General features: G+C 40.7%; 1 protein-coding gene across 2 annotated transcripts in view; it reads left to right on the forward strand.

The window, feature by feature from the left end:
• The window catches only part of GRAP2 (GRB2 related adaptor protein 2), a 114,428-nt gene that overhangs the window by 68,785 nt on the left and 24,379 nt on the right, over positions 1 to 21,264 (forward strand). The window contains exon 1 of one of the 2 annotated variants that reach the window (XM_052790689.1): positions 3,947 to 4,079. The exons of the other annotated variant lie outside the window; for it this stretch is intronic. The gene's annotated coding sequence lies outside the window, so the exon portion shown is untranslated. Of the gene's footprint in view, positions 1 to 3,946; positions 4,080 to 21,264 lie in introns of those variants that run through there. 2 annotated transcript variants of the gene reach the window in all.

Below are 21,264 nucleotides of genomic sequence, written 5' to 3' on the forward strand. Positions count from 1 at the left end.
TCAAGTTGATTTCAAGCCCTGACAAACACCCAGCCTTAAGAAGGGAGACAATCTGTGATACACTTTATGAGAACAAAAGGTAAAAATATTAAAAATCATGATAAATGTTTGTTTTCCATCTGAGCTCCCTCCCCACAGCCCTACTTACAAGCATGCTTCACCTGTCTGCTAGCTACCCCAGTCCAGATTGAGGGATATTTTTAATGCAAGGATAGGCATGAATTTCAAGCAAAAGATCAAAATGGTACCTTTTTAATTTTTTAAAGAATAGAGCTAATTAACCTTTCTATCAAACCACACACATCTTCAAATGACTTAGATGGGAAATATATTGGTTTAATTAAGATTTCACAGGGAGAGACAGTTGCAAACGCTTGGAACTGAGAGAAAGTGGGATCTTTATGAGGAGGGTGCTGTATGTTCTACAACTCCCCGTGTCTCTTTGTTGTTTGCACTTCAAATGGAGTCCATTTTTATCTGTCTCCTGCTGAGAGAAACTGATTTTATCATGTGTTTCAATGAAGCTATTAAAAACTTCAATCATGAGATTCCTCTTTTGCCTTTGTATGTTTCTCTCTGTGTCAGAGCTGCACTGTGACATTGGTTATATGGCAGTATATATTGATTTGCTTTGTTTTACAAGTCGATTAGATAATCCTCCTGCAATCATAACTTGCTTTAACAGAACACTTAGTACCCATGTTTTCCTTAGCTGGGTCCGCACTCGGTTTGATTTTTGGTAGGTCTGGGATTTTGATGGGTATGCCATGCTTTCTTATGTTTCTTTGTTTTTAGTAAATGGTGAAAAGTTCACAAGTGACAGATTGAAGTTCTATACGCATACAAAAAGAACAACATGAACAATGCCAGCATATACTTCCCCCTCACTTCAGGAGCTCAGGACTATTTCAGAGGTGTAAAAAGAATGTACTACAGTGACATGGCATTACAATACAAGTATTTTGGGGGCAATACCACACAGGACTTCTACATCGACAAATCATATACTCTTAATGCTCAGATGTAGTTATTTATCCAGTACTCTAAGACACTAAAAGGGTAGGATGTGCTAGGGATAAAAATATGTCAAAACAGTTGAATCATAACTAAAACAAGTTATTAGCCTAAAAGATCCTCCTCTGACAAAAAAAAAACCCAAAACAAAAACAAAAAAAACCCACCAAACCCAAACCTGAAATACAAAATTTGGTAGCTGCTCACATTTAAATAATATTCAAATTGAGCCATTGAGACTATAAAGGCCTGAAGCCTGGATATAGCCATGCATTAATTTCCTGTCTTTTGCTTTTGTTTGTCAGTTAATGTCAGACAAATCATGTCATATAAATGAAGCTGAACACTGTTTAGGTCTTCGTGTTAGTAGACAAGACATCAACATTTGATTCTTGCATTCTGTGCCTCTGTTCTTGAGCCAACTTTGTGTGATTAGTGCTACAATGCTGCATAAATAACCGATTTTTAGTTTGCTTGCAAGATTGACATCTCTAATGCAAAACAAAAAATATTTTTGTCTGAATAGCTGAGAGTGTTTTATCTTAGGCCAAATGGAAAGTTGTGCTTTGCCCAAAAATATTTGTGAATGTTTAAGGTGTTTTTACCTTTTTATTCAAATCAAAGTAAATTTTGAGATAAAAACTTGTGTTAAGCTGAAAAATCAGAACATTTCTTATTGGAAGTACTTAAACCATTAAAAATGGCAAAAGAGTAATTTAAATTCAGAGAGAGATTCACAAAACAGCTTAATCCTTCTCTGTAACTTTTTGGACAAAAGATACTATTAAAAATACTTCTTTTCAATATTAGATATTTCAATATTATCAATAAAATTTTGCCCATTTCTGTTTGTAACACCTGTGCTCTTCTGAGGGACACAGATGGAACCTGAGCAATCTGGCTGCTTGTTCTTCAAAGTCAACAATAATTAGGAGTTAAAACATTTTTTTCTGCTGCTTTTGAGCAGCAGGCTGGAAAAAGCACGGACCATTTGGCCAGGCTCTGAACCATACTCAAGGAAATGGAATCCCATCCAGATCCTCAAACAGGTACAAAGTCAAAAAATGGCTTCAAGAAATCAGGGTGTGCGGATCTCATTGACCCAAGAACTCGGTAGTTTATGAATCTATTTCAGCTGCAGTAAATGGTCCTTTCCTGGCTTACAGTCTACCAGACAGAATTTAGATTATGGGTTTTAGGTGATGATTTTAAATGGTCTAAGAGTGATGGCTGCAGGGAGAAATTTCAGTTGATGTCAATTCCTTTTAACTTTGCTCTGAAATGCCTGGTGCTAACAGCTGGAGGCATGGCACCGGGCAGCCCAGGAGCCAGGGCAAGGGCTGCGTTTCCTGAGGGGCCTTTCTGCTCTCCAGTAGCAACCCATTTTCCAGTCACCCATGTCCCTTCTCCCACAGGGACCCTGCTGGCCCTTGGCAGTCCTCAGGCAGGAGGCGGGACTGGAGCTCTGGGGGCAGGGAAGAAAAGGTGGGAGGAAAACAGCTTTTCGGGTGGCCAAGCCCCAGCAGGGACAGGATGAACGTAGGGCAGGGGTAACTCTTGCCCCAGTGTAATTAATGTGTGGAGTTAATTACCAACGGGGTTGATGTAGGGGAGAACACACAGGTGGACTCACACCACCAGGACCAGCCCTCTCCTTATCGCCTGTCCCTGCTCCTCGTTCCCTCAGAAAGCCCAAACAGCAGTGACTGTTGGGTAACCTCTTCCCTGGCAGATTCAAACTGCTGCCAATCACCTGCAAACACCCACCTCCTTTCTCTCCTAATCCAATCAGAATGCTTTCAACCCACCCTCCCTTCCCCCATAGGGTCCTTGCATTCAGAGGGGCTGTCAATCACTCCTCAAGCCCCACCCCTCCCTGGCTTCCAGCCCCTGCTGTGAGGGATGGGAGACCTCTGCCATTTTCCGTAGGGGTGGCGGGAAGAGGAACTGATGGCCGTGTGAGGGGAACAGCTCAGTGCTGTAACCCAGCAGTATCTTTTCAGCCTTTGCTCACCTGAGGAGAAAGCCTTAATTACAGTTTTGGTTTTATGGCATTTATGGGGTCCATACATATTTTGCCATCTGAAAGAGCCATAGCGCCAGACAAATCATCACTGCTTTGGGTAGATCACAGTCGCTCTGTCCAGGCCACCAGCCTCCCATGATCCACCCCTGCTAGTGACCAAACTGGTGCAACAACTAAATAGGCAAATGTGCCTCTTCTGTGCTCTTATAAGAATCAGATTTTCATACCTCTTTTCTCACAGCTTGAAGACAGCCCCCTGGTTCACACTAATCGCAGAATCTGATGAAATACTGGACTCTTTCTTATACTAACTCCCTCTTGGCCCGTGCCCACACAGGCACAAGACGGTCTTTGTATTTGCCTGTATTTGCTTACAGAGATACAAGCACAGCTTCACATGTGGGTGCACTGTGTGTATGCACCCATGGACTCTGTTGCATCAGACGGGATGTGTGGCAGGAGAGGTGCTCCACAAGTTCAAATGCTGATAGCTTATGACCACCACTGTCACCCCATATTAGAGAAGAGGGCACATTTTAGGAGACCTTTGATGGCTTGCTCCTGGGGATCGCTACTTGTGTCCAAAGGGGCCAGTGCTTTGCAGACCGATACATAAAATAACTGAGCATTAAGCAATTAATGGGGTGCCCCAGCACATGACATGCAGCTGGAGCAACAAACACCTGTAGCATTCAGAGAAACTGCTCTACTGCAGCTGTAACCCTTGCAGTAGGAGAATAAAACCGCACTAAGCTGAGTCCCACACCCAGCTCGGTAAGCTACTGTGCCTGTGAGCTCCTGCGTGGTTTGCGGTTTGCACTCTGCTGGCTTGATTGGCTGCGCTTCATGAGAGAGAGGCGAAGATGCCGTGGTGAAGACTCGCGTGTCCGCATGGCTCCACAGACTTCGGCCCTTGCTAAGCACTTGCACTGAAGACAGGAGGCAAGTTATTTGTCTTGTTAGGAGACTCGTGCCATTCCCCACTGCTTTGTCTCAACACAGATCCTGAAAGAGCAGAGTGCAACCACCTGCCTCGAAGGTACAGATCTGCTCAGCTGCTTGCTTCTTTCACTATGAAGTTTTAAGCGTAGTTGCGTTGGCTAAATTAGCATCACATTTTCTGCAGAGTTAAACAAGTAAGGTCTTAGCTGCAAGGCTCAAGATTTAGTGTGTTTTCATTTCCACTGCAGGTGCATCAAGTTTTTCTCCTTGTGAATGGGGGACCAGGGCTGTGCTCAGAAGGAGGGTATTTATTGGAACAGAGCAAAGAGAATAATAAATGGGGAATTATTTCTTTTTTTTTCAGTCAGAAGCACAAAGCAAAGAGATATCCAGATTTCCCAGAAACTTTAAGGTTGCTCTGACAGAGATCAGACTATTGTGTCTCTGAGACACCCAGTGTGATCATACCAAATGGGGCAAGATGCCTAGAAAGAAAAATGCTTCTGGCAACTGTAGATCTGGCATCATTGACCCTCCTTTTGGTGTCTCCTGTGGAATGTGGTGGGGTCTTGAGGGGCCAGGCATGAATGTGATTTCTCCTCAATTGCTTTTTAATGTTCTTGTAAAGCTTTTTGATGCATTGTAAGCGTAATATGCAGTATTGTCACAAGATATTTCTTTAGAACAGAGTGCTATAGAGCTGTATGGCAAGGTCTGTGTGTGTTTCATGTGTGTTTGTGGGCATAGAGAAAGTTTGTAATACTTGTCTTGTAGTTAACGTGTGAGCCAAAGGGCACCAGTCTCCAATACATGATTTAGTAGCACCCTATCAGCACAAAATTTTCTTAGAAAAAAATAATAGTCTAAACTCTCTTCAGCAGCAGCAGGAGGAGAAGCTGTTACATTTATATTTGTCTGGAGAAGAAAGGTTTTATACTGACTGAGTTTTTAGTAAATGGGCATGGCAGGAGGAGCTGGGTTTCAGGATGAGAAAGAGTTGCCCACCAGCTCTGTTTTGGCATGGAAGACTGTAGCTGATGCAGCTAGCAATGCCAGTCATCCACTTCTAAGTGGAAGTAGAGAGATGCCCCTGCTTAGCCTCTGCTCCATGGTTTCTGAATAGGACAGAAACCCTGGCTATGATGTGATGGTGAAATGAGTTGTGGAAAAGATATGGAGAAAATATGTTCCCTTAGTAGTGGCTAGGTGAAAAAATGCTGTTGGTGTCCCAGGGAAGCAATTCCCCTTACCTTCCTATCTAGTGACATTTACTTCTGTTTCTTTCTTGCATCCGAACTTCACAATCCCACAGATAAGAGATTAAACACAAAATAGCGCTGTGTGTCATTCCCATTTTTATCAAGAAAGCAGAATAACCTGGAGACGGATGGATAGGCAATGTGAAATGTACACTTCTAAACTTAGCTTAGTTTTGTTGTCTGGATTTTGAAGTTGTTTTCATCTCTACCACTCCCTTCCGTGCTCATCTCCTAAAATTATTAAGACTGAGGAATCTGCCTGGGCAAAACAAAAACTGGTCCTTCACAAGATATAATTTTGTACAACTCCCAGAGAAGCAGGGCTCTGCTGCTCAAGTTAGGTGTCTGTCCTGATCTCTTATACCTTCTTATATTAGTTTGCAGAAGGTATAGCGTGTCTGCAAGCTTGTCTGGTTTTTGTAAGTTATAGCCATTACTTTAATGAAAGACATCACTTTTCTCTTCAAACTTTGTCTTCCTTTACCTAATCACACAGAATTTCTTTTTCCCCCACACTTAACTTCTGGTCTTGCAACCATACACCAGTGCCCTCCATTTTTGCTGATTTAAGGGCAACAGCAGTGAGGAGGTAATGTCCTCTGTACAATGTTATACTTTGCCCTCCCCATCAATTTGCAGCTTGACAGCAGCTCTCTGTGGCCACAAGCAATATCTGAAAGTTTGGCAGGCAAGAGGTTGCTATTAAGCCACAGGTCTGGAGCTACTGCTGTAGGCAGTCTCTTTTGGTTTACTTTTACTGCTTGACATAATGAAAATGATCTTCATTCCCTTCACTATGTTTCTTCCCTTAACAGTATTTTCACTTGAAATTCTCCTCTTAGTAGAGCTATAAGACATATACCATAAAATACACTCACTGGCAAGTTCAGTCTCTGATATTAGTCAGAAGGGCCTACCCGCTGTGGCTGAGAAAATGACATATGTTTTACCAGTAATGAAGTATTACTATCAACACTTAATATGCCTATGTCTTTGGGGCTCATTTTAGTTTCTTTAGTTTTTACAATATAATAAGACCCTATCTTCCTCTGTCTTTCTCCCTTCTCTCCAGAGTCTGGTTTTGGTTTAAGAGGAACTAAGCTATTCTGTCTTCTTTCAGTTCCTCAAATTGCTATACACAATATAATGATTGTCACACACTTGATCCGAAGCTCAGGGCTGGTGGCGAGCCACATTCCAGTCAGGGCAAATGCTATCCTTAAATGCCTTGATACCTTTCAAAAATCTTTGTTTTGCAGCTCCCTTGAAGGAGACTTCTTAGTCTTTTCAGCTTAGTTTTCCACCATTCTTTGTACGTTTGGGCAGCAACAAAGTACATTACCATCAGGGGTTATATGGCAGTAACTTTGGGCATTTTGCCCATTTGCCCTTAAGACAGGTGAGTATGAACGCTCTCACTTTAGAACTATAATCAGGCCCATGTACATGAATGTAATGACATTGAGATGACAAAAGCACTAAAGGCGTACTGGCTTAACAATCCAAAAATTAACTGGGCTCCTGAGAAGGCAGCTTTATGGCTTTCGGTATCCCATTCCATTTAAATATCTCCATGTATGGCTACACTGTACTTTTTAGATGTGTCTTACAATACAGAGAGGTGAAGTGACTTGCCCAGGGGTGCAGAGCGAATCTAGCTGAGCTGGGCTTGGAAACTGGATTCTTGATCTTCTTTCTTCATCACTAGACAAGGCTGCCTTGTTTCTGCATTTTGTCGTGACAGTTTAATTTTAAATACCATTTCAAATAAGCACTTTTTTAAAGGGGGGGGTGGAGAGAGAGACTTGCACAAACATGAGCAGAATTAGTAGTGATAGTAGCTAGGCTAACAAGTGTAGGTACTGTGGTCTTTATGCTTCAAGGTACAAGCTGATTCCCATGATAGTGGGATCCTAGAGGGTTGATGCTTTGCTCAAATGCTTCTGATGTTTGGTCACTACTGTCCCACGGATGTCAGACTTACCCAGCTGGATAATCTGGGTGAGAGAAAGGGCATCTTTCTTTTCTTTTGGCTTTAGCCCAGAACGCTATCTCTGAAGCATAGTTGCTGTAAAGTGATCTTGGAAGGGCCTGAGTTCTTCCTGTAGCCGTAAATTTTTTTAATTGTTCTGCTGATTAGAGAACCATGCTAAAGTACCATTTAAATAACATCTAAGCAGGGGAGACTAACCTTTGAGGAACAAGCTTGCTAAGAACGAACACATTATCCTGGCACTAAGATCACAGGTCAGTACTGCGAAATATTACGAGACGAAAGAAAATTACTCGAATGCCTAAATGAACAGTATGCACCAATACATGATGAAACTCTTTTTTCCCTCTCTTGGAGCTCCAGCATGCACTCTCCCTCCCTCTCCCTGACTCTAACCTTTTTTACATATGGCTTTATCTTTTCAGAGCAGTATACAGTACTAATTACATGCATTTTTTTTTCCCTGAGGCACTGTATGCCTTACGATCTCTAGACTTCCCTTTCTAGTTCCCCAATTTTTTTTTATTATCTCATTATGACAAATCCACCAGTAACCCTTAGAGTACAAACTTTAACCCTCAGAGCTCTGGCATTCCTTTTTTATTTTTTAAAAACTAGCTACATAAATAATATCATGTTTCCAGGTTGTAGCCTCTCCAAGGTACAGCTGAGTTCTGGCACAGGAGAAACACTCCATAACCCTGCAATCTAAACAGGGATTATCTTAGGATGCGGACAAACTTCTAAAATTGTCTCTGTGCATGAACGTGCCCTGGTAATTGTTTTTCATGCAGAAGTATATAGCGTATAAAGATAGGATACTGGAGGCATTCTGTCTGTTTGTGCGTGGCATTTGCTGTACCAGATCAGACTATTCGTCTGTCACGTCCAGTATGCTACCCAAATAGGGGTCAAAACATAATGATCCTGAGAAAGGTGACCAAACCCTCTATCAACCAAGTATGCAGAGCTCTATGTGGGGATGGAACAAACACTTTCTAACTCTAACAGAGTGATTAGTTTACAGTTTCAAGTTGTATTATCAAGTTTCAAGCTGTATTTTCATTACACTGACAGAAATAATGCCATCGTTGAACAATTATGTGCTTGGATTCTCCTTTCTTGGTAATTCTAATAGTGTAACAGATCTCTGAGATTAAATCCATCAAAGTAAACAAAAATTATCCCTATTTACTCTACTGTCAAAGAGAACTGAATCTAGTCTGAAAATACTTTCCCATCTTGAGCAGAAGGTGAATCTTAATTCATTGAAGTCATCAAGTACTTCAACATTCTTAGTAGAAGGGGATGAATAGGCATGCAATATTACATCGCTGAAAATTATATAGGCGTTGTCATAATCATGTCATTACCTTCAGCAGAGGCCATGTACGGCACCTGCATCCTTTGCCTCCTGACTTGATATAGCATATATTGCTGTCTCCTATATCCCAAGTAATTACACCTGTACTATATGCCTAAATGGTTTAATGCTCTCTTCTCCTTTTGCTGTAATGAGCCCATTCAATAATCAAAGCCTCTGAATGTTTGCGGTGTCACATTAGCTTTAAATGATGTTCAAGAAAATATTTTTCCTTTCCCATGACATCACAAGGCAGTTCTCAGTGGGGCTGATACTGCTGCTCACAGTTAAGAGTTTCATCATTCAGAACAGCAGCTGCTTCCCTCTGTTTCCAACAGAATTGAAGCCAAGTGTCCCTGTTGAAAGATGGTGGAGGCTCTGCTGTCTACTGCGAATCCCGGTGTGAAGTGATGAACATTTTTAAAGGGCCATTCTAGCTGTGGGCAGCTCAAGTATCTTGAAAGCTCCATTTGTAGCATCGTCTGGAGGAATAAATTAAACACCGGGGTTTTTTTGAAGGGAAAATTTTTTATAAGAACTATCACAGAGGTAAAAAAATATCTTGGAAAAATCTTCATATGTTGTCAATGCAAGGTTTTTGTGATCTTTAAGTAGTATAAACATCTGGATTAATCAATCCAGTATTCAGGCTATAGAAACAAACAAAAGATCAAACCCAAAGTATTGAGTTTCTTAGACAACCCATATTTAAGAATAATTTTACTTAATAAATTAGCTAATAGGTTTACTTGTAACTTCTCAGGAAATTCATTATGTGCCCTTACAGTTAGTGCTGTAATTCGTAATGTACGCCGTGCTTCTCATACATAGCAAAACCACGAAATCCTTATTTTAAATGCAAAACTCAGATAAGCTGTGAGTACACAGACATGATAAGTACCTCCATACTATATACTAATTAATTTTACTTTTATTTTTTTAACTGTTCTTCAACACTGTTCTGATTTGCTCCCCTTGACTGTTGAGGTCACTGTGGGAAATGGGGTTGAAGCAACCACAAGATGATGTCTGTAGAAATTAATCATTCATTAATAACTGCAACTGCAGAATGGGTTTAGAAACTGCAACTGTAGAATGGGTTTAGAAATATTTCTTAAATCTCCAGGGCTTCTGAGGGTCAGCTCTTTAAGCATCCTGAGCTTTATTATTAATTAGTTCCTTTAGATAACAGCTTCAACTGACTTTCAGACACTGTTGACACTGGATGCTCTGCACTGACAGAGGTTATGTCTTCATTGCCAAAAACAAGCAGTGCTTTAATATTTAAGTGTTTTACTTCAGGTATATTCCTCATTGTGGAATCTCAGGGAAGAGAAAGCACAGGTGATTTTATTGCAATGAGGCTAGCTGTGGTCAACACAATACACCTGCCTGGAAGGTACCTCAAACAGCTACATCAAGGTAATAATTCCACTGGGAATTTACTATGCAGTAGCTGTCTTGATTAAAAAAAAACCAACAAAAAAAGCCAACAAAAAACAACTAAACACATCAGTTCTTGAGGTGCAGGCAAAGTCATAGCAGAAGAAAACCCAGGCCTCAGCACTCTCTCATTCTAAAGAGAGCTAAAGAGAGTAAATAAAGAGTGGGAAGTAGAAGGGAGGAAAGATGAAGGCCTTGTTTGAATGAGGAGCTCTCCCAGTGGTGTTGTACCAGGGCAGTCATTTCAGGATGGTTCTTCAGGTAGCTGTTGGTACTCCAGATTGAGAGTTCCTTTTTCTGGCTTGATTTCTATCTCTTTGGAGTGCCTCAAAGCTCCCCACACCTGCTTTTACCTGTATTATTACTGTCTCACTGTAATAAATCATCAGGGGTACTGCTCTCAACTGAAGGATTCCTTTCCTCTCCACTGCCAGCTAAAGAGCTTTTACCGTTCTTTGTATACCATAACTTATAGAGACACTGGGAATGGTAGCACACTTGTAGCCACTGCTTTGAGTCTTCTAAGCGCTTTGTGATTTCATCTGGTAGATTTAGAGGAGATTTCTAAGGAAACCCTCACCACTTCGGGAGATGGTGTTAGTGACTTGGAGAGAATCAAACCCTTTCCCCTGAGTCAATACTGAATGATATGCCCTAGCACATTTCTTGCACATGAGACCTGCAACTGTAGGGTGATTGCCTGTGGTCATCAATTATCCTTAATTGGGCAGTTGTTGCTTCTGCTCCTAACCCGCTGTGCACTGCTGAAAAGCACTGGAGGATGGATTTCGTTGTTCGGTGAAGGGATAGATATAGAGTCAGGGAAAGCAGCAGCCAAACTGGAGGTACCCTCCAGGGTAAAGCTGAGGTCAAAGGACACAGACATCATATTTTAACATTCAGGCTTACCAGCTCAGCTAACCTATACTAGAGGTGTCCAGAGGAGTGTTATTCTCAGTGAGGCTGCTGCAAAAAAAGAGCCTATAATAGGGCTTCTTAATTAAAGTGGTGGGTAGTTTTAGCAAGAGAAGCCAAAGGAGCAGCTGTAATCCTTTAAAACACACCAGGGAGAAACTACAGCAGTGTGTGGCCCCTGCCCAGCACTGCTGCATCCCCCTCTGATGAAGCCTATTGGGATACCAGAAATACAAAGTGAGTCTGAGTTTAATTCATGATTTGTGAAATGCATTGGGAATCTCTCGGGGTGAACAGTGGTTACTTCCTTAATGAATTACTGCTGGTTTGAACAGTTTCTATTTGGTGTGTTTAATTTTACTTTTTTATTTGAAATGTTTTTTAGCTTTTGAGCAGGATGTTCTTTTGAAATGTTGTTCTTCTGTTCAGTCTAAACAATCCTGGCATTACATTTTTAGAGGAGCGGGTTTGAATGCATCAACTTCTGCTATGCAATCTCAGATGCCTAATTGACTTGAGCTTTGGAAGGGCTGAGCATCTATTTTCTCCCTTGACCAGCTGCAGAGATGAGCAAAGTCCAACCACTTTCAGACAGAGCAACCAAGAAAACAGTATCCCAAAATTCAGTGAATGCTTTGGGGATGTTTGGGGATTAGTTTCTTTTACAAAGATGATCACTTTATTAAATATAACTATTTTTGTAAAGCTAAACTAAAAAGCAAGGCTCATCTTCAAGACAAAAGAGACAGCCTAGCATAATCAAATATAGCAAGATATGCAATAGTAATGAATCTGAACATTGCAGTTTCTTAAATCTGATAGCAAGTAAAGAAGATAGAAGAAACTGATAGAGAATGGAATAGAAAATGGAAGTGCAGTGAGCATCATAGGGTTTTGGTTTTTCATATGGAAGCAGAATTGCACTGTTGATAATGGTTTTGGATGTATTCAATTTGGATAAAATTCACCCCATTCATCATAGAAGTAATCACACCAGTCCCTATTTTGAGGGGTTAAAGCTCTTTGTAGCAGTGCACGGGCCTTGTTTAAGTCTTGTGACGAGTAATTCTTGCCACTGGCAGGTTTCTCAGAGCAGAGCCCTTACCACATTCACGATGCATCTTGAAGGGTGAGAGCTGCACGATTCCTACGGTTTGCAGCTCTCAAAACTTTCTTCTGCAGGCGTTCTAAGTTATGTAGAAGAGGAGCACCTTCTTGAAGGCTGTATGAGGTACATGACACATAGCATTTTCCACAGTGCCTAGCCAAGTAATTTTTTTTCCATTCTGGAATTTTCTCTTTCTTTCCTTTATTGCCTTGTTTTCTGAATTCTATCTATGAATAATAATTTTTTAAAGTTACATAATGAGGGGTTTAAGTACACCAAAGTCGGGAAATGATTGTAATGCTAGCCTCATTTTAGTGTGTTTTGATAATATGCAGCTGTATAATTGGAGTCTAGCACTGAAGTCAATATCATCTTATGAATGCATATTGAAAGGAAATCTCAAATCATTTGATGCAGATCTTCTACCTAAATGATATTCCATATGTCTTCGATCTAGACATGCACATAATTTATATCATTGCCTGAATGAGACTGGTGTTCCATTAGAGTAGTCACTGTAGAAAAATCAGGTTACATTCTCATCTTGTATAATTTCAAAGTTAACCCTGCTGTGAGCAAGGGCTTGAACTGGATGATCTCCACAGATCCCTTTTAATCTAAATATTGTACGATTCTATAAACAGCTCTGACCCATTGGGTTTTGATAAGTTGCACCATATGGAAGGATATAATTTGCTTCAGTTTGCCTTATGAATAGGAAAGGTGGTGAAAGGGTAAGGAAAAGAGATGTAACATAAAAACACAATAACCAATCCAACCAACTGTCAATATGATATCAATTCCCCGATTATTTTTCTTTTTGCTTTCAACTCTTTTTCATGAGGTGATTCTTAGGCAACAACACTGCCGTTAGCACAGTGTATTCTGGAGCATAACTGTAGGAACAACTGTACATGATGTTTTATTGTGTTGTGGAAAAAATAGCATGTTGTCCTCCCCTCATAAACCATAATGTAATGTTGAATGCAACAGCTGGCTTCTTTAAATGAGTACACACCCATTTCTCAGCCTGAGAACAAATTCAAGGTAAAATGATTGTGCTCTCATGGTTAAGTGAGCTGGTGGGACCAAAGCCAGTTCTCAGGGGATCTGTGAACTGTTTTGTAGCTGTTGTAGATCATGTTGTGCTTCTGCCCTGATTACCTATGCTATGGTATCCTAGCACATCCAGAGTTCCCACTGCTACTCAAGACCCTCATGGGTTATACAGAGTCCTTTTGTGTGGAGTCTCCCGTCATTTCATCACCAGTTCCAATGGCTGTTAGACCTTTATGTACCTCAATAAGTGTGCCTTGGAGTGGACTCACCAATAAAAATTGGATTTCATCTTATTCCTTTTTATCTTCGTACAAAGCCAATACAAGCACAGTGGGTAAGTCAGAATTGCAGTAAAATGCCTGCAGTTGCCACCCAAACAAATATAAGGATGTATTTTCTCTAAACTTTTTGCACAAGAATTGCACTCACTTCTTTATTTAATAGGACAGAATCTGTGTAGACTAGGCCCAATGTTTAGGCTTTCAGATAATGAAGCATATGAAACTTCATATGAATACAAACATCATGAACGTGCACTTTTGCTTCCATTAAAACAATTTTACTTGGAGATTTAAGTACCACCATTCAGTGGTTTATATGCAAACTGTGGCACTGAGCAAAAATGGCTGAAACTGAGAAAGACAATGTCCATCCTATATTCGCTCACCAAGGTTAATTAAGTGTGGTATCAGTAACTTGCAGAACAGAGGCGGGGGGAGGATCTGCAGTGCTTTATGCAGTAAGCAAATCTTAATAATTTAAAGGACACAATAATTTGGACATTACCAGAAAAATAAAAATAATAACGCAGATCTTGGCAGTGCCCTTTACCTATGCAACATGCTGCCAGTCTGTTGCTCTGGATGCAAACACATTATTAGCTCTGTGCAAAACCAAACCTGACTGTTTTTAGCTTGAGGTAAGATACCAGAGCTCTGCTTGCCCCACCCAACTGATACTTCATCTCCTCAAGAATTAGTTCGTGTGTGGCCCGCTGAGTCCATGTTTGCAGCGAGATTCTCCATCTTCAGTTTAAAGCACTGAGTCCTTGTGACATAGCCTTGAGTAACTCATGAAGTATCTTATGTTTGCCTCTTCACCCTCAGAAAATATTTCCTGTGAGGCATTTCACCGGGATCTTTGTCTCCATACTGATAGCTATTTTTTTCTTAAATGAGAGCTAAGTCGGTGTCTTTTTCCAGAGTTTCAAACTCAAGTGCTTGAACTGAGGCCTCTAAGCCTCAGAGGTGAGCATGTACTTTAGGATGGCTTAATGCTTAAAGTTGCTAAATATGCATGGATCAAACAGACTTCAGGGTGAGCTATAAGAAGTGAGACTCTCTGCAAACCTGCGCTTTAAACTGGAAGTATGGCCGGGAGTGAAGGAGCATAGTGTTAGGCCAGATCATACTTTAAGAGGTTACCATGTGTTCTTCCCATGGAAATCTTTAAGTAGGTGGTTCACTGCTGATGATGTTTGACTAATGTATAAATTCTAGCTTCAACTGACCCCTGCTCATGCTCATGCATGCTCCTTGTCACCTACATGCACACAACACACGTACCTACCCTCCAAGTGTACACAGACCAGCTCATTCACAGTTGCTCAGATTTGTATTTGCCAAAGAAAACACAACACACACGTCACCTGAAGTATGCTTGTGGGACCTCTGTTCCTCCATTCAGGCATACTGCAAATGAACATCTTTCATTTATAATCAGATCCCTAGAGATACACATGTTCAAACATACTTTTGCTCAGATGCGTTCAGGCTTGCGTGCAGAATGCCTGCTCCTGTATGAGGGTAGAAAAGGCACTTCACGTGATGCTGCATTCACCCAGTCATGCATTAATCCCACATTCTCACACACATGCAGAGTCTGCTGTGTTCCACGTGTGTATTGTAGCAAATAATTTAAATCTCTTTCTTCCCGTCCTGCTTAACTTGCAAATGTGGATAGCACATCAAGATTAGAAATAAATGTAGCAGAATGACTTCAGTCAACCTGAAATGTCGAATGACTCATTCACACCCTTTGCGCGGTGTTCCCTTTTTGCCACATGCAATCTATTGAACAGTCTGAAGGCTGTGTGGTTCCCTGCTGCAGAGGAGCAGTCGATCACTTGCTCACTGAAGGAGTGGGACCGTGATTATTTTTGCAGGGTGTACAGGTGTTATACGGTGAGGTTCCAGGTACCCTCATTGCCACAAAGGTGCCCACGCTGTGGCAACAGGAAACGTGGGATGTTAGGCCTGATCTACCTAAGGAACGTTATGTGTTTTATTAAGTCTTCGTGTGCACGTTAGTTTAGTAACTGATATTCCTACATCAGGGTATGACCTGGTTATTTTTATTCCAGATGATGAGAACCTATTCCAATTTGATACAACTCAATTTTGGATTAAGATAAACAAGAACGAGTTGTTCCTACTTCAGAGTAAAAATGCCTACATGTTAAATCATTCAGGAACTGCTGCTGCACTTTAATTTCAAAGGTATCATAATCCAACTGAACTAAAAAATGCATAGACAAACATGAAATATGTTCCACACTTCTACTTAAAATGGTACGATTGCTGTGCAGAGACAAACCCCAGGAATAGTAACAAGCTGGCATTCACATTTACCTTATAATGAGAAGAAAAGTTGGATTGGCTGTTGGAGTTGCATCTTTAAATGTATGAATTATTGTAATTGATTGCTTTTAAAACCCTTTCAGAAGTATTCCCAAATGCCGATGCACATGGGCTGACTTTAATTTATAGAAAGGCTGTTTTGTAGCACTTAGGCCTTGTAAAAGGGGTTCTGTGTTTTAAATGGAAGTTGAGCTGTGAAGATCCATTAAGAAGAAAAAACATAGTTAATACAACACAGAGGCTCAGAACGTAAATATGCAAGTGGTGACATTATGCAATGAAGGTATCACAGCAGTGCTCATTATACCACATGGCAGATACCGCTAGTAGCGTTTCAATTTCTCTGTCCTTACTTAAATGCGAAGCTTTGTATATTAAGTGTATTGGATCTTCTTCTCAGAACAAAGGTGGCTGTGAGCTGAAATTATGTATAACATGTCCAAGATAAGAGGGCTCTGAGAACCTAATTATCAGATTTCCTATGTTTATGTTTAGATTATCATAGCTAAATGTACGTTGAACTAGACATCTATATTTCATTCTTTCATAAAAATACCAGAGGAGAGGAAAAAATATACAAGGGAAAAGAGGTGAGGCAAACTTTTCAGTAAAAAACCCCACAATTTGTGCAGTCAGATGCGATTTTGTACAAAAATAGATTATGGTTAAGAGGACAAAGAAACGTTGCTTTTTCTTACTGAGCTAACTGTAGTTCCATTTTTGTGCAAAATCATATCAGTTGGCACACAATGTAATTTTAGTACTAGAGTTCCATATTTTGCACAATTATCTGTGCTGCCAAGATTACTCTTACACAAAAAATACCAAGGAAAATAGCAGTTTCATCACTGATCTTGCTCTTCTTCCATTTTACACACAATTTTATCAGCCTGATCAAAGAAACATGCAGTAGCTGATTTGAAATGTAATATTATATACCCAGCAGTATACGCTAGCAGATTTTCATACCATTTTGTTCACATATCCCACTCAAATATATTGCTATACAGTAGAGTCCAATATAAGATTAAAAACTATTTTTACCAGATTGGATTAATGCCTTAATGTAATAAATTCCCTAGGCTGTGCTATGCCCAGAAATAAAGAAATGATAGCCTTCTGTTGCATCCTTCATCTTTTATATACGAAAAAAGGAGTTTCTTAACTGCAGTGGAAATGAACCAAAGGCATAAGGTGAACTTACTCCTACTTTAGCACAAATATTTATAGATTTTTTTTTTCTAGATTCCCATTTCACATTGTGAAATGCATGATCACGCATAGACAAAGGGAATTTACCATTCACTTGCACATCCAGTGTGTATTCATATGCAGACCTGCATGAACACCAGAATTGCTCGGCTCTTAGTTACAGTACAAGAGTTCAGATTTACAGAATGGCGTGTTGGATACTGTACATTTTTTGGAAATCTCTCTCTGACAGTCAGAACTGGAGATAATGAATCTTGAGTATTCTTTCCCGTATTCAGATACCCAAATACAAGGAAAGCACCTTGGAGTATCTGGATCTAATTGTAGGTGGGGTTTACTGTCTGTGATTGGTTGCTTGTTTTTAATGAAGTCTCATAGTACCAGATTCTTGATTCTGTTTTGACTCCTTTGCTTTGGAAGTGACTTTTGGAAAGTCCTGCCTGATAGGAAACATGTCTGAAATATAACATCACTCCTCATCCCAGTCTTTTGTATGATCAGAGAAGTATAATTCTCCATCCAACTTGCTGCTAGCAGAATGATTCCTTGGAGCTGTTCACAGCTGGTGTGATTCAGAGAGGCTTTGAAGGTACTTGTAATTATACCAAAGACCAGTTTTAGGATAAGTAGTCCCAGGATTTCACGGAGCCCAAACAGGGTCTGATGACCCTTGATCCCTCTCGACTGCAGTTTTTACTACGGGTAGATCTTAGAGGATAAAGATAGTAGAGGGCTACACCTGCATGAAAGCAGATGTATGTACGTGCACATAGCTTCCAGAAAAAATTCAGAGGTGTACATTCTTGCACTTATTCTGACCTATATCCATCTATCTTACAATGAACTTCCAATATTAGTGCAAATATGCTAAATGCACATGGTATGTTGATATATTGATATGGTATATTGATATAGCAGTCTGTTGCGGCCCTGAGTTCTGTGACTCCACAAAGTGCAAGCTTCACCTGTACACAAAAGCAGATCCCTTGCATACATATGCACATGCACAGTGGGAACAGGATTGTTATTCTGATAACCACACACTTGCAGTACCACACATATCAGCCAGTGCTGAAGCTCATCACGAAAAGATGAAAAAAATTGAGAGGCAGTTAGCTAGATAAGGCATGAGGAGATTTTTTTTAAAGTAACATAGGAGGAAGTGGCTACATTTTTCATACTTTAGCTGTTTGTCTGGAGGGCTTGAGAAGGAGCTGCTTGACAATTGTGCCAAAAGAGACTGTTCGAAGCAACTTCCCATCAGGCGGCATTCCTCAAGTGTCTGCTCTTTAGGAGCAGTCAGGGAAAATTTATTCTGTGGGAAGCAGTTTAATGGAGCTGCATTACCGACCCCTTATTGCTCTGTCTGATAGAGAGACAGCAGGTTCACTTTGGCAGCTCCAGAGCCCCGATCAGTTCAGATTAGGGGCACATTGTCTGTCTGGCTTAATCAGGCATGTTTAGATACATTTATCATGATTAGAGGGGTGTAGCACAGGGAGGGGGAAGAAATAAAGAGTGAGATTACTTTTCTCTAGCTTCAAATGGAAGCTTAGCAAATCCCACTGAGTCACTAGGTGCTCACCAAAGGGAGAATTTAAATCCTGGGAAGGAATGTTTTGTTGAACGCTCCAGCATTGGATTCAAATCACTGAAGAAGAGTCTCTTTCTTTCTCTCGCCTCCTTTCTCCCTCTACTGCTTGCATGCAGCAAAGAAGAAAATCAGCAGCTCATGCAGCCCATGTTGATTTTGGCTTGATAGGCATGCAGCCCCTGCTTAGCTTATCTGTAGTTCAAATTCTAATAATGCGAGGACAAAATTAGCTATCAACATAATGGCCTACATGTCTGACCCCTGTATTTTTGTCATGTTTATCTTTCAGGGACTCACAGGGTACTGTTGCAACAGCCTCTAGGACTTACTTTGCTACTTGTTAGTGTCCAGAAGGAATTATAATAAACAAATTGTAAAGACTGGGAAGAGGCTCCTTTTTCTATCAGTAGCAGCGCTTCTGTCTCTGTATTCACCTGGCTCGTTTTTTGGATTTGAACACTGTAAAGAAGAATTAGCCCAATGTATTATAAAGTCAGATGTGCCAAATTTGCTGCTGGTGTAACTTCGTATAGTTCATAGGTGATGGTGCAGATCAATTGATTAACTCTTAAGAGTCTCTGAAAGAGGTGATGTTGGCTCCTAAGAGAGCAGAAAGGAGGAGGAAGGTTTCTTAGATCTGTCTCAGTGCTGAGGGTGATCAGAAACTAGTCCTGCTTGGGGAAGGCTCCGGAGCAGAGGTCAGGCTGCAGGATCCATGGTTTCTTGCCCTGAGTAACTGGCCCTCTTTAGCTCTTAGGTGAGATAAATGTAGGACAGGCTTGGAAAAAGTGCTGTTATGAGGGGCATACTCTGTTCATCTTTTCCTGTGGTCTCCAACCTTCTCTGGGCTTGCAGATTCATCTAGGTTTCCTAGTGAAGGCACAAATTGTTGTGTGGTGAACAGAGGCTTCCTTGACAGTAAGGTGGATCTTCTTTCATCTCATCTGCCGATCCTTAAAAAGTAGCTCATGGGCCCAAGCTGAAAACCTCTGATGCAGAACACTGCACAACACAGCAGGCATGCTTTGGCTATGTGTCCTCGCTGTAGCTGGCAACACAGAAGCTGTAAGGCAGTTGCTTCTGTCTGGACTCTTGGGCAGCAATGCAACAGTTAAAGGAAATCTATGGAAATCCAGGAGAATTGTTTGGTAGTAAAGGAAAAGAGGTTAAAACTTCCCTTTCTTTGTTGTAATCTGCTCCTTCCTCCTCTGCTAATCCAGTCAGTTCTTGTGATCTTGTAATTGCTGTCAAGATGATAGTCTGGGATGTCACGAGCTTGGCTCAGTGTAATCACCCTGCAAATGCAGAAAGTAGAGAACCTAACTGATTAGATGCAAAAAGCTGCTAGTGAGACACTAATAATTCAGTAATCCGGAGTTATGGGGTAGGGAATGTAGAAGAGAAAGTTAGCAGGTTTGGAGACATTTGAAGAAAATATTTAATATCATCAAGTTTGCCAGTACTCCTTTAGAATAAGAAACTAGAGGATCATAGCAATATATTCCCAAAGAAAAATCTCTCAAAAGTGCAGAGATGCTCATCAGCTGGAATGGTGGCAGGTATCTTTGGAGATGAATTAGCAGAATGATGGGAAGGGTTGCATGAATCAAATAGCAAATTAACACTGTTGTTCAGTATTAAAGCCACATCTCCTTGCAATAAATGGTGCTACATTGATGGTACCAGGCAGTTAAAGTTGTACACTCTCCTAGTGCATGCACAACTGTAGAATTAGAGCAGTACTCTTACAGTTAAAGCTTATTCCTGTAAGAGACATGGCTTCACACCTTTAATTGAAATAATTGTACCACTTGTGCAAGCACAGTAGGTGTAGTCATACCAGCTAAACTGAATGTGGTTTATGAGGGTGATGGTGACAAGACCAGCAGCAGAATAGCAATAGCTATGCAGCTGATGCTGTTGACTGAGCTGTTTGAAAATCCTAGGACATGATCAAACAGGACCGCTGCAGGTGAGCAACAAGGTGCAGAGCTTTCAAGACAATCTGTGCGAACAGGAAGCATAGCAAATTGGGACAGAGCTCTGCCCAGATCAGTTCATGGGGCTCTGCAGAGAAGCTTTTATAGCACTGCCACTCCTGTGCGCTCAGTCCTGAAAAAAATAACTGCCCACTAATGACCTGTCACTGTGGACAGCCTGAGCAGCTGTTTGCAGAAAGCAAAGCGGCGAGAGAGGATGAATTGCTGTGTGTGGAGCATATCTGAATGTGGGGACAGGAATAGATGGGACATGGGGAAAGACGAGACAGCTTCCATTCATAACATTCAGCTTTATGTGGATTTACAGCCCTGATGCTCCTGAATCCCCAGATGCTGAGTTATTACTTACAACAAAATATAGCAATTGAAATCTCCCTTGTTTCCACACTTTGACTTCTGTTTCCCTTGTTGGCAATGTTACTTATAGGAGGCAAACTAATTAAGAACATGGGGAAGTAGTTTACACGGAGGACAAACAAAACCTAGCCACTTAATCTTTCATATATTATCAACCCAAAAAATTCAGAGTAGGCAAAATATTTGATTTAGACGTTTTATTGGAAATAACCTTTTTTCCCTTTTCTTCCCTTTTTTCTTTTCCCTTTTGTTTCCTTTTCTTTCTGGCTGCTCCCATGCTTCCCAGATAGAAATTAAAGTGAATAAAATGCCTTGGAAAAAATTTTTTCTCTTGAAAATT

The sequence above is a fragment of the Harpia harpyja genome, chromosome 6 (assembly GCF_026419915.1).
Source record: "Harpia harpyja isolate bHarHar1 chromosome 6, bHarHar1 primary haplotype, whole genome shotgun sequence".
NCBI lineage: Eukaryota > Metazoa > Chordata > Aves > Accipitriformes > Accipitridae > Harpia > Harpia harpyja.